At 38.4% G+C, this 12,691-nt stretch overlaps 1 long non-coding RNA gene across 1 annotated transcript; it reads right to left on the bottom strand.

The window, feature by feature from the left end:
* Positions 1 to 286: 286 nt before the first annotated feature.
* On the bottom strand, positions 287 to 12,590 carry LOC143710940 (uncharacterized). The gene is made up of 7 exons (XR_013194701.1): positions 11,192 to 12,590; positions 7,019 to 7,178; positions 6,816 to 6,904; positions 5,465 to 5,500; positions 5,150 to 5,313; positions 3,548 to 3,749; positions 287 to 3,266 (listed from the first exon to the last, which is right to left on the bottom strand). It is a non-coding gene; the product is annotated as an uncharacterized LOC143710940 (long non-coding RNA).
* Between the last annotated feature and the right edge of the window lie 101 nt (positions 12,591 to 12,691).

The following is a 12,691-nucleotide window of genomic DNA, read 5'->3' as shown; positions in this document are numbered from 1 at the left end:
ACAATTAACAAGGCACAAACTGAATAAAAGACCAAAGACAGAGAAACCACAAACCAGAAACATGACAAAATGAATAAACACCGTAACATATATATATATATATATATATATATATATATATATATATATATATATATACATCTTTAGCTTCAATATTTATTTTATTTCAATTAATTGCAAGGCAAAATTTCTAAGATTTTTAGTTTTAAGTGCTTTTTGTCATTTGTATTATTTTTTTGTCTTTTTATTGTATTTTTTTCTATTTAGCTTCAACTATTTATTTGAGTTTTTGTAAGTTTAGTACTTCAAACTTATTTTATGTCAGTTAGATGCCAAGGAAATATTTCTAAGATTTTTAGGTTTAAGTTTTGCTTACATTTTTATTTCAGCTTTATTTCAATTACCAAAAAATAATTTTTAATGCTTTTATGCTTAAGTTAACTACAACACATTGGTGATAAAACATTAAATATACCTCAAATTAAGCCACCAACAAACTTAAAACAAATTATTGTGAGATGTAATACATCACGTCATGTCTTTCAATACAAGATACACTCATCTTAAATACGATGTCGATCTGCACAGTTGGTCATTCATGTACAAGTGGAAAAACCAACTAAATTCCATTTTCATAGGAACAAAAATGCAAAAAACAGAGTTTCCCTTTACCCAAGTGTGACAAAAAGTGCATGCTGGACCCTGAGTGTGTGTATGGAAAGTCTGTTAAATCAGTTACACAATAAAAACGCGTTTGCATCACTGAAAATGAAGGTCTGCCTCAAACCTCAAACTCAACTCAAGGGTCAAAACTCTCCTGCCCTCAAAGGCCACGCAGACGCATAAAGGCCATGTTTGTGGTTTAACTATCTCGTGTTTTTCTCCCCTGGGTGCTTTTGTGTTCCATCATGAAGGCAGATCAAATCCGTCTCTCTCAAACGGCTGAACTCTGTTGCGGTGAGATCAAAGTAAGTCAAGATGGACGTTGTTTCCACTTCTTTTGAAGACACAAAAGAAGACACTTTTCGGAATAACTCTGCTACAAAGACATGTTCATGTGTAATATGCTTTGACGGAGAAGTGGATTTGAACAGGACGTCAAAAGCCACGTACGTTCGGTCTATCAGTTTAACCATGAAGTCTCACAAACACACGCCTTTGAGATTCATTGAAGAGCACATATGAGAATACAAACGTCTTCCGGAGACAGACCGTAGGCTGAGTATCGACCGATCTCACTTCCACCGCCACCACAGCATCCTGCCCAAGGTCCTGTATGTCAGGAACCCATGTCTGAACTATCAGCGCATCAACTGAGAGTTCAACGCCGACTGACTCATATGTACTCAAAGTTTTTATTTTCCAGGATTCCTGAGGGGATGGGTGTCAAGATGAATGTTTATTGCCTGTTAACATCACACCACATCTTGTTCCTGTTGATGTTTCGGTCATCTTTTTTTGTAATTAGCAAGGCGTGAAATCGTTTAAATGCTCTAACATGCTTTATTAAAAGTCATCAGCTCCTAATAACATCCCTCAGAGCAGTTGCAAATGTCTGAAGTCAACATTTGAAGTGGATCAAAACCTTTCATCAAAGTTATACATGAATTTTGAACAATACCCGTTCTTGTCTAAGGACAACTTTGATTAACTTTTTTGATCTACTTTAAATGTTGTTATATATTGTATATACATGTGTATAATATATATGTGTATATATTACTTTATATACTATATGGACAAAAGTATTGGGACACACCTCTTAATTAAGAATTCAGGTGTTTCAATGAGACCCAATGCCACAGGTGTATGAAATCTAGCACCTACTCATTCAGTCTGCATTTACAAACATAAGTGAAAAAATGGGTGGTTCTGAAGAGCTAAGGGTATGTTTACACGACACCGTTTTCAACTAAAAACGTAAAACTTTTTATGCGTTTGGCCGTTCGTTTACACAACAACTGAGTTTTGGGTGCCTGAAAAGGCAAGCTTTTAAAAACAGGTTTCAAAGTGCACGTTTTTGAAAACGTGAATCTCTGAAGACGATGGCGTCATGCTCATGCGTATTACGTGTTCAGTCTATATTGTTTCATTGTCATCTAATGGCCTGGCAGCAGAATACAGCGTTTTAGTTGTTTTTGTGGATCTGTGTGAATAATGGGGATCTTTTGACAATGGTGCCGCCTGTACGCGGAAAACTGAAAGGAGAAACTTCTCCGTTTTAAGCATATCGTTGTCGCGTAAACGTACCCTCAGTGAATTAAATCGTGGTTTTGTGACAGGATGCATGTCTATAAAAGTCTCCAACGCTCTTCTTATTCCACCTATTAAGAGTTCAAAAGTATTACAGGCATTAATATCAGCACGAAACCTGTGTGGCGGGAGCTTTGTGGAGTGGGTTTCCATGATGTAAAGCACGTCGCCACGGGACTCTGGATCCGTGGAAATGAGTTCAGTGGAGGGACAGATAATGACTCTGATAATTTGCCAGCTGATGGGAGAGTCTGGGTTTGGCGGATACCAGAAGGACTTTACCTGCCCGACTGAATTGTGCAACTGTGAAGTTTGATGTAGGAGGGATAATGGTTTTGCCTGTTTCTGAGGGTTAGGCTTGGCTCCTTACTTCCAGTGAAGGGAAATCTTAATGCTTCAGCAAACCAAGACATTTTGGACAAGGCTATGCTTGCAGCTTTGTGGGAACAGTTTGGGAAGGTCCTTCTATATTCCAGCATGACTCCATCAATCCATCCATCTATCATCCATCATCCCAAAATTTTGTCAAGTCAACATTCAAAAAGGTTTTCTAGTTAAAAATTAGTCATAATGCATTTCTTTGAACATCAATTCTGCTTTACATTCAAATCTATTTGAATCGCAATTCTGCATCATTTTTAAACATAACCGAACCCTCTTATCAAGATTTCAAATGCTTTGTTGTACTTTCCCAAAACCATCACTTAGTGTTTACTAGAGTTGAAGGGAGATGACTTAACATGCTTGATGAAGATGACTCGTCATCTTTGGCCAGATAACCCATTAAAACACTGAAAGGAGGCAATGGGTGGCGATGGCTGAATTTAACCGTTTGTTCTGTTCAGACCTGGTGCTGTTTCTCAGGGCGTTGCTGAAACATTCGTGTCCCGCAGTTCCTCAATACCTGATACTAGCCAACAGTCACACCTTCATCCAGGAGATCAGAGAGGGAGCGTCTACCACAGACTGAAATGAGTCTTCACTTCTAATATTAGTCACCACTCATCCACGAGCTGCAGAACAATACAGCAAAGAAAGAACAATTCAGACTTCTAATGTTACATGTGTGCAAATGCTATGCTAAAACAAAATTTCAAAAAATATCTAAGAAAGTTTGTGAGTGTTTAGACGTTCTGTCTTATTGTGCATTTTTACAGCATTGTCTTCGTTGACCTGCAATCAAGTACAATTATGAAGACAAATGCTTTGGGATTTTCTACAGCCCAACCAGTTGTTTTTTTTTAACCAGAAAAGATGACCTTATTCATCAATTACAAAAGCATTCCAGAGAGACCGTTGCATTGTGGGTGTCCATTACGCGCCAGCGGGCATCAGTGGGCGGCCGTCTTTGTAGGTCTCTGGATTAAGGGTGTGGTCAGAAGGCAGATTCAGAGCCAGCGCTTGGGAACTGGACGGCTGCCCAATGCAGACTGATGTGGACGCCCTTCTGAAGGAGAACATGTGCTTGTGATGCTCCTCGATTTGGGTAAAAGAGTCTGTGAAATGAATAAATGTAAATGCAAACGAGAGTCTGTGCAAAATTAGATGCCACAGTACTAGAATTTATGTTTATTTAAAATTGAACATTGAACATTATACATGCACTTTTGTTCAAATGCAGGTATTGAACATTATGCATACCAAAATAAATCAGAAAAAAGAAAAAGAAAAAGCAATGCAAAAAGTAAATAAAGCTCACAAACTTTTAAAGTCTTTCTTATTTAAAAAAAGGTCTCTAATACTGTCTATGTACAGTCTTCTGTAAACAAAACATAAAGTTGTTTTTTTTAGTAAGCTTGCATTTATGAATGTGAAATTTGGCAACAATATAAGCAAATTAAATAAATAAAATAACTTTTTATCCTCCTTGAATGCTCATTCAGTTGCTAGGATAGATGGTGCACTTGCATTCGCAAGTGTAAAGATTTGAGAACAGATGCCCATCATTAATGAAAGCAGCTTATTCACGCTACACAAATGACTGTACAAACTGTGTGTGTGACTGTGTGTGTGTATGACTGAGAGTGTCTCTGTGTGTGTGCCTGTGTATGTGTGAGTGTGTTTGTTTTTATGTGAGTGTGTGTGTGAGAGAGAGAAAGTGTGTTTGTGTGTGTGTGTGTGTGTGTGTTTGTGTGAGTGTGTTTGTGTATGTATGTGTGTGAGTGTGCCTGTGTGTGTGTGTGTGTGTGTGTGTGTGTGAGAGAGAGATATTGTGTGTGTGTGTGTGTGTGTGTATGTGTTTGTATGTGAATGTGTCTCTGTGTGTGTGTATGTGAGTGTTTGTTTGTTTGTGAGTGTGCCTGTGTGTGTGTGTGTGAGAGAGAAAGTGTGTGTTTGTGTGTATATGAGTGTGCATGTGTGTGTGAGAGAGTGTGTGTTTGTGTGAGTGTGTATTTGTGTGAGTGTGTATTTGTGTGAGTGTGTTTGAGTGTATGCAATCACGGGTCAGCAAGCGTAGACAATCGCAGGTCTCGTGTGTGTGTGTGTGTGTGTGTGTGTGTGTGTGTGTGTGTGTGTGTGTGTGTGTGTGTGTGTGTGTGTGTGTGTGTGTGTGTGTGTGTGTGTGTGTGTGTGTTTGTGTGTGTGTTTTCCATTCTAAGGGATGGCGATTAGATCTAAAGCAACTGAAATGAGCCGCTTGAGTTCACAGGAACCCTGATCAGAGCAGAGTGATGTCACCCCAATATTCATCTGTTACTTTTCTCTGTGACACTGAAATATGTAAAAGAGCACTTAAGAGTATGTCCAAGCATAAAAATCTGCATGTGTGTCAGAACTACACTCTGCATATTAATAACCATGAAAAATAACGAGATCATGTTGGACAGAGATGAAAAAGATCTGTGTGTGTGCGTGTGTGTGAGTGAGTCAATACTGTAAGTTCATCTGGCTTCACCTGACGACCTTCTCGCTGTCAAAGACGAATCCTGAAAGTCTGAGCGCAGGTCACTGTGATGTGTGATGCATCGATCCACTATTTCTGTTCTCCTGCCGTCTCAAAGAGCTGGCGCACGTTCAGACGGCTTCACCGAGAGACACAGGACTCCGTTAAACTCGTATCTGAGACAAAAGAATCACAGGGAATTCTGGGATTGAACCGAGATTACGGGTCACCAGCGATGAGAAGTGTAAGGTGGGCGGTTTTCACACACTGGTGACTTAAAGAGATGAAATACACTAAAAATGAATCTGTCATTTATCATTTACTCACCTCATGTTGTTCCTAACCGGTTTGACTTTCTTTCTTCTGATGGACATTAAAGCAGATGTTTAGCAGAATGTTCAGGAATGGAAATCATATTTCAAATCATATCAAAAATAGTCCCTAACCCTTAAAGTGTGTTTTCTACAAGTCAAATCTTTCAGTAAGTATCTACACATAAACATTACAGAATTTTTAACGAACCATCTTTGGATAATGGTACTTACAGCATAGTTAGTAAACATTACCAATGATTATATATTCATTATTATGCTAGATTTTAGAACTTAAAGGACTTTAAACCTCCTTAAAGTCAGACTGATCTCAAAAGAAGCTCAAACCCCTTTTATAGAGGAACACGAATACAAAAAATACTAACAAACAGGGTTTGAAAGAAGTATGCATCCCAGTCTGCATGCTAAATAGTTTGTAAAATTATAATCATTGTGTCTCAAATCATAGTAAGTTGAAAACAATCTTCAGTGTTGTTATTTGCATTAATTATGTCTCAAAATTCCATGTTAGATTCCTTTAAATATTTGAATGTTCTCTTTCAACTGTATAAAAATGGCATAACATTTCCAAAGAATATATGAAAAAAAAAAAGGTTTTCAAACAGGTTTCCCCCAAAACACTTCTTCAGACCATATCTGGCTGCCATTGGTCAGTCAAACAGATAGTCCCGCCCCTGGACTCACCCCATTGGTTGATTCAGAAGTTGTCACTCAAATGAACAGATCAGTATTCTTCACGACTCGAGCAACCAATGACTCTAAACTGATTAAACGGACACACCACACACTACCTAAGCAGACAATAGTGTGTGTGTGTGTGTGTGTGCGTGTGTGTGTGTGTGTGTGTGTGTGTGTGTGTGTGTGTGTGTGTGTGTGTGTGTGTGTGTGTGTGTGTGTGTGTGTAGCTCTGGGCAGAGGTGTTGCTCATGTAAACTGCTTCACGGAGAGCCGATCTGTGTCTAAACATGTTGAAGAAATGCCTTCATACCAAGGTCTGCTGAGTTCAGTCTGGAAAACATCACAGTCTTATAATAATGGTTCTTATTGTTCTTTAGGTTCGGCAGGACATTCTTCTCATCAAGAAGCTTTTTTGTCTGTTCAGGGTCCTCAAATTGCTATATAAAACTCCTGATGTTTTATTATACATCTCTCAGGTCAGTTAGTTTGTTTCTAAGCGCTTTAAAGCACCAGATTATACATGACATCTAAAAAAAACCTAGATCTTCTAAACTATGGAAACGGTTTTAAAATGAACGTGTATAAGTGTTGACCATCTGGCTCTCTGGAGCTTCATCATCATCATATCTCTCTCGTTATCAGTTCCTCATCATCGCTCATTATCTCACCCTCTAGATGAACCATGACATCAGACTGTGCATGAAGGTCGTGACCCCTCGTTCCCTCTGACACACTGGCCTGGGACTCCCTCCTTGAACTGACAAACCATGAGAAGAAACACAGAAAGTTTGTCACGTATATGAGTTAAAAATCACACAACGTTATATAATGAAATGTTTTGCATTTACCACTATGATTCTCGCATAAATACCCCAATTATTGACACGTGTGGCCTGTTTGTTTGAGTCCACTGGCAGTTTGTGATACTGAACTTCAGACTGATGCTTTTTATTGTCCATAAATCTAGTACAGACACCTTCTGAAGACACTTACGGGAATGAAGGGATGATTCCTGAGTCTGGAATGATCACCTGTCAGAGAGATCTCGGAATGATCAATTATCCAGAACTGCCTTCAGGCACTCAGACACACAGACACAGAGTAACTGATCCAAACCCTAGTCCAAGGCCTTCACACAGAACGCCTTTGTGTTTAAAAATGAGAGACGCGGTTAAAAGAAAACGCAAGAATTTCTTTTAATTAACCTGAGCGCCATTTTTAGAGCCACTTATAGAAAAACTAAAGTCCATTCACACAGAACGCAATTTTGCTTTTAAACACCGCGGGGAAGTGTAATGGTGGGATAAGGTTTTTTTAAAGGCCCACTGAAACACGCAGCATTATTCAATGTGCTGTAATTTACACTGAAAACAGAAGATGGGCGGGGCATATCAAACAGCTCCTCCCCTTTTAAAAAATAGTCAATACCGTTTAGTTTATATCACAGCTTTACCAGAACCATTGAGCTTAGTAAAGCAGTTTACTCATAACCTCTAACCGTTTCTCCTCATAAATACAGCATTCTGTGCAGAATTCAAATGGGTCCCATATGTTTTGTGGTCTGCGGCAACTCGATCATATGATCCGCTCTCTGATATCGTGTCTATCCCCTATATAGTGAACTAAGTGCCATTCACCATGTTGAAAATAGTAAATGTGTGAACAAGCGACTGATTTCAGCCACAGCTTCAGCATTTATAGGGGACGGGGCTTCAGATTCTAGAAAAGCATTTGATTGGACAGAAAATCTGATGAGAAGCTGCCATCAAAATCATTGATCCAAATTGGTGGAAAGTGAGTGACTGTAAGTTTTAAATGCATATATCTTCTAAATATGAATTTTGTCATTGTTTTGGATCACACCAGATTATACATAAGAGTAAGGCAAACACATTCACTAGCCTAGCAGCCCAAAATATTTTAATTTTGATTTCATGGGGACTTTAATGGCGCTTTCCACTGCATGGTACGGTACGGCTCGGCATACGGCTCACTTGTGGCACTTTTCCACTGCATGGTACGGTACGGTTCGCTTCGGCTCGCTTTAAATGGTACCACCTCTGTTGAGGTTCGAAGCGCACCGCACCGATGCTAAAATGTGACGTGGAAACACTGTAGATCACTGATTGGTCAGACAGACAGAATTGTCACTACCAGCGTCATTGTATTTGCGAAACATCAATCCCGCTAGTTTTAAATAGCCAGTAACAGCCATCGCTGTAGCACCTGTTTTAAAACTAACGTTACTTGCTTGACTTGCTTGACGAAAAAAAACTTCCAAAAAATAAATGGCTGAATCGTGGTCAGTGGACGAGAAGCGCAGACGTTCCTCTTGTTGGTTGCCGAGGAGCGGATAAACTATAACGATCAGTCATAATCCCACCCACTTTGAAGCGGTACTAACTGCAGTGGAAAAGCAACCGAGCTAAAGCGAACCGAGCCGTGCCGCGCCGAGCCGAGTCGTACCACGCAGTGGAAAAGCGAAGCGAGCCGAACCGTACCATGCAATGGAAAAGCGCCATAAGGTTAAACTTTTTTTTTGCCAACATTGACAGCCAATCAGAATCCATCCTGATGTAAGAGCTCGAGCATTTAAAGTGACAGACAAGCACACTCTTATAAGCAGAATAATATAATTAGCAAGTATAGTTGAGCCAATCCACCAAAAGGGTGAAATTTCTGTCCTCAGGACATTAAATGTATAAAATTGCATGACATTTAACTCTAAAATACATTTTATTATGAAGCAAAATGTCCTGCACATTAAGATAACTACAAATTTAAAATGTATAATTAAAAAAAATAATAAAAACTACATAGAACCAAAAAAAATAGCATTTTCTGCATGTCCCCACTCTCTATCTCTAAAATTTACCATGAAATATGATGATTAAAATCCTTCAGAAATCTTAATTTGTTTGCATTGTTGTGTGACTTTATATCCAATCTATGCTTTAAAATGTTTTTTTTTCATGAGAAAAAAAATATTTTATCTAATATTTTAGATAAAATAAAAATTTGAGTCGTGTCCCCGGGTTTTCACTCAGTCCTGTTATCCTAACACATCCCCCCCCCCCCTCTGAAAAATTTGGAATATTCCACAAGACACATTTTCAACAGGAAGTTGCATCATCTGGATCTTCTGAAGGCAATGGGAAGACCATAAGTAAGTCCTCTCATTTTAATTTCTGTATATTTGATGAAATTGTAACTATGACTGAGAAAGTAAATCTCAACATTCTGTCATGTTACCTAAATTATTTCTTAGATTTTATTTGTTTATTTTAAAGATATGAACTTTTGGTAAGTCACTAGAAATTGCTCAGTGTCCTCATGCTGTTAGCATGTGGTTAGCATCTGATTCTATGTGACCATATGGCATGTATTGGATAACTTATTGCTTAAAAACTCAATCCTGTTACTTTCAGTCCTGTTGCTTATATGAATAAATAACAGGAGTGAGTTAAAGTAACAGAATGAGTAGAGTCCTCTGCTTTGTTGATTTAATACTGTAAATATTATTTTATATAATACTATTCACCTGAATTATGAGTTTTAAAGTTGCAATTACTTATATTGTAGACATTAGCATTAGTTTTATAATGTGAACACCATACTTCCAGGAAGCCAGTCCACCACGAGGTAACTTAAACGTTGTGTCTTTGTCTTTCTTATATTTTGTAGAAAATGGAGAAAACCCATACTATGCAGGTGCCAGAAACACCCACCTATGGCATATTGCAATGGAAGGAGCGAAACACACCCGCAACCCTCTCTTTTCCCCCTTTTTTGTCTTAACTTCCCTCTTTCTCCCTCCTTCTCTCTTCTTCTCTCTCTCCTTCTTTCTCTTTCCACCTCCTTCTCTGTGAAGTACTTCTAGCACATAGTACATCACTTCAACACAGAAATCTTATGCACACACAGTCATGTAGACTCTCTACAACACACACACATATTGACGCTCATTCCTGTTACCAAGTGTTCATTCCTGTTACAAAGTGTTCATTCCTGTTACTATTTTTTTTCTTCTAAAAAAATAAAGTTAAACCAGTGTTTTTATCAGTTTTGTTTGGTCCATCATTTATACAATAGTTTAATAACTTAAATTATTAAAACAATTATAAACTGGAGGGTTCGGTCTTCTTTAAAATGAAAAAATGGCTTTGTGTTTTTTATTAAAATACACCTTGCCTTAATATATAGTGATTTTTTCCCCCCACAAATATCAATTATTTGAACATATAACCAACAATTTCTTTAAAATAAACACTTTCTTGTGGGGAAAACAAAGGAATTAATTGAAATGCTTTTAAACATGCTTTTTAAATGGCACATGAGTTTCGGTAACAGGACTGAGAAAATATGTGTCCATCTTCTGCTTAAACCTTGTAAAAAAAAAAAGTTGGCTGAGATTGACCAATACACATTTTGAATAGTTAAATATGTGTAGTATTAGATTCAGTGTTGAAAAAAGATAAAAAAAAATCAAGTTTAATTTGGAGAGTTACAACAAGCAAATGTCACCCATTCGGTGGAATGGCTCAGATATCTTTAAAGTTATCGTTCTTGGTGTGAATGGACCTATTAAATAATAGCAGAGTTCAAACCACAGCTATAACGATAACGGCACAGAGAAACAATAATGTTGGAATCACTTTCAGGACGATTTCAAAACATTGACAGCCAATCAGAATCCATCTTGCTGTAACGAGCTCGAGCATTTAAAGCGAAACTGCAGTGCACGCTTAAACAGAACGATGTCGTTGCTATTATAGTTATCATTATTGGTGTGAATGGGCCTTTAAATACTTTTGCATGGTTAGCTTTCAGCATACGAACATCAACTCTACTGGGATTATGCGAGTCCACTCGCGTTTCATGATGAGCACTATTTGAATGGCACACAAAGTTCCTGCCTATAAAGAGCAAGAAAGAAAACTAGCTGGTGAGACATTACTCATCATTATTATCAGCCTGTTAATTGCTCTGTTTTTGTGTGGTCACAGAGCTCATGGCAGGTCAGTGTATTTCTGTCCTCACAAACCCTCTTCTGTGCGTGAATCTCTCCAGCCCTCCGTCTGTGTTCTTGGCCGCGGGCCTGTGAGTGTGTGTGTGTTTCTGCTGATGCTCGTTCTTCAGTATCTTCATCGCTCTCCAGCGAACATCTTGTGTTTTTCTGCTGACACACACACACACACACACACACACACACACACACACACACACACACACACACACACACACACACACACACACACACACACACACACACACACACACACACACACACACACACGAGACCTGCGATTGTCTACGCTTGCTGACCCGTGATTGGCCCTGACACCAGAGGTGAGCGTGAGTCACCGTCATCATCACGTGGCCAAATGAGAGGCGCGCGCACACACACACACACACACACACACACACACACACACACACACACGAGACCTGCGATTGTCTACGCTTGCTGACCCGTGATTGGCCCTGACACCAGAGGTGAGCGTGAGTCACCGTCATCATCACGTGGCCAAATGAGAGGCGCGCGCACACACACACACACACACACACACACACACACACACACACACACACACACACACACACACACACACACACATAATACAGTGGCTGTTTAAAGGTCAAGTCACTGGCACCTTGAGGAATATGACATTTATTGCTGAAACTATATTTTAGAGAGGCAGTAGGCCTACACTATTGTTCAAAAGTTTTGTATGATTACATTTTTGTTTTTGAAAGAAATTAATATTTTTTTTCAGCAGGCCACTTGAAATTGATCAAAAGAGATTTATAATGGTACAAAATATTTCGGTTTCAAATAAATGCTGATCTTTTGAACATTTCTATTCAACTTTTTTCTAAGGTGAACATTTCTTGTGAACCATTTCTATTCACCATTTAAAATATTACAGGATTTATTCTTCACATTATGGTAAAGAGAATTAAAGGGCTGAAAACATGTTTTAAAAATAGTAATAAAAACTAGATAGAAAAAGGTTGATGACAAACCTTGATCATGGTTTGACCAAACCTAGCCTGAATGTTTAAAATAGTTTTAAAAGCTTGAATTTTAAAGGTTTTGGACACACAAAGTCAGAAAAACTTAGACCGACCAGATTAGCCTGCTTCAGGCCGCATTAGTTTAAAGTATTGTTAACATGTTTCCCAATTTTAGCACATTGCTAGCATGTTTTAGCATGCTGCTAACATGTTTCTATATGTTTTAGCCCATTTCTAGCATGTTGTGATACATAGATAAATATGAGTTCACTCAACATTCTTAACTTAGAAGTATTTTTATGTATAGGCCTGTTTATATATATAGGTTATATATCAAAGGATGACTAGAAGTTGAATTAGCATACACAGCATGACGCCAAAATCCAACGCATCATTTAAATCACTACAGGCTGAGATTCAACCCGTTACATTTAGTAAAAGTAGTTGTTCATTTATTTAGAAAAGAGTATTGAGATCTATTTCATATTTTGAGCAGCATGTTGCACTGCCACACACACACACACAC

This window comes from Siphateles boraxobius, unplaced genomic scaffold (genome assembly GCF_051911475.1).
Source record: "Siphateles boraxobius isolate OS27281-9 unplaced genomic scaffold, OSU_SipBor_1 49, whole genome shotgun sequence".
Classification (NCBI taxonomy): Eukaryota; Metazoa; Chordata; class Actinopteri; order Cypriniformes; family Leuciscidae; genus Siphateles; species Siphateles boraxobius.
This window is presented reverse-complemented; position numbering and strand designations above follow the sequence as displayed.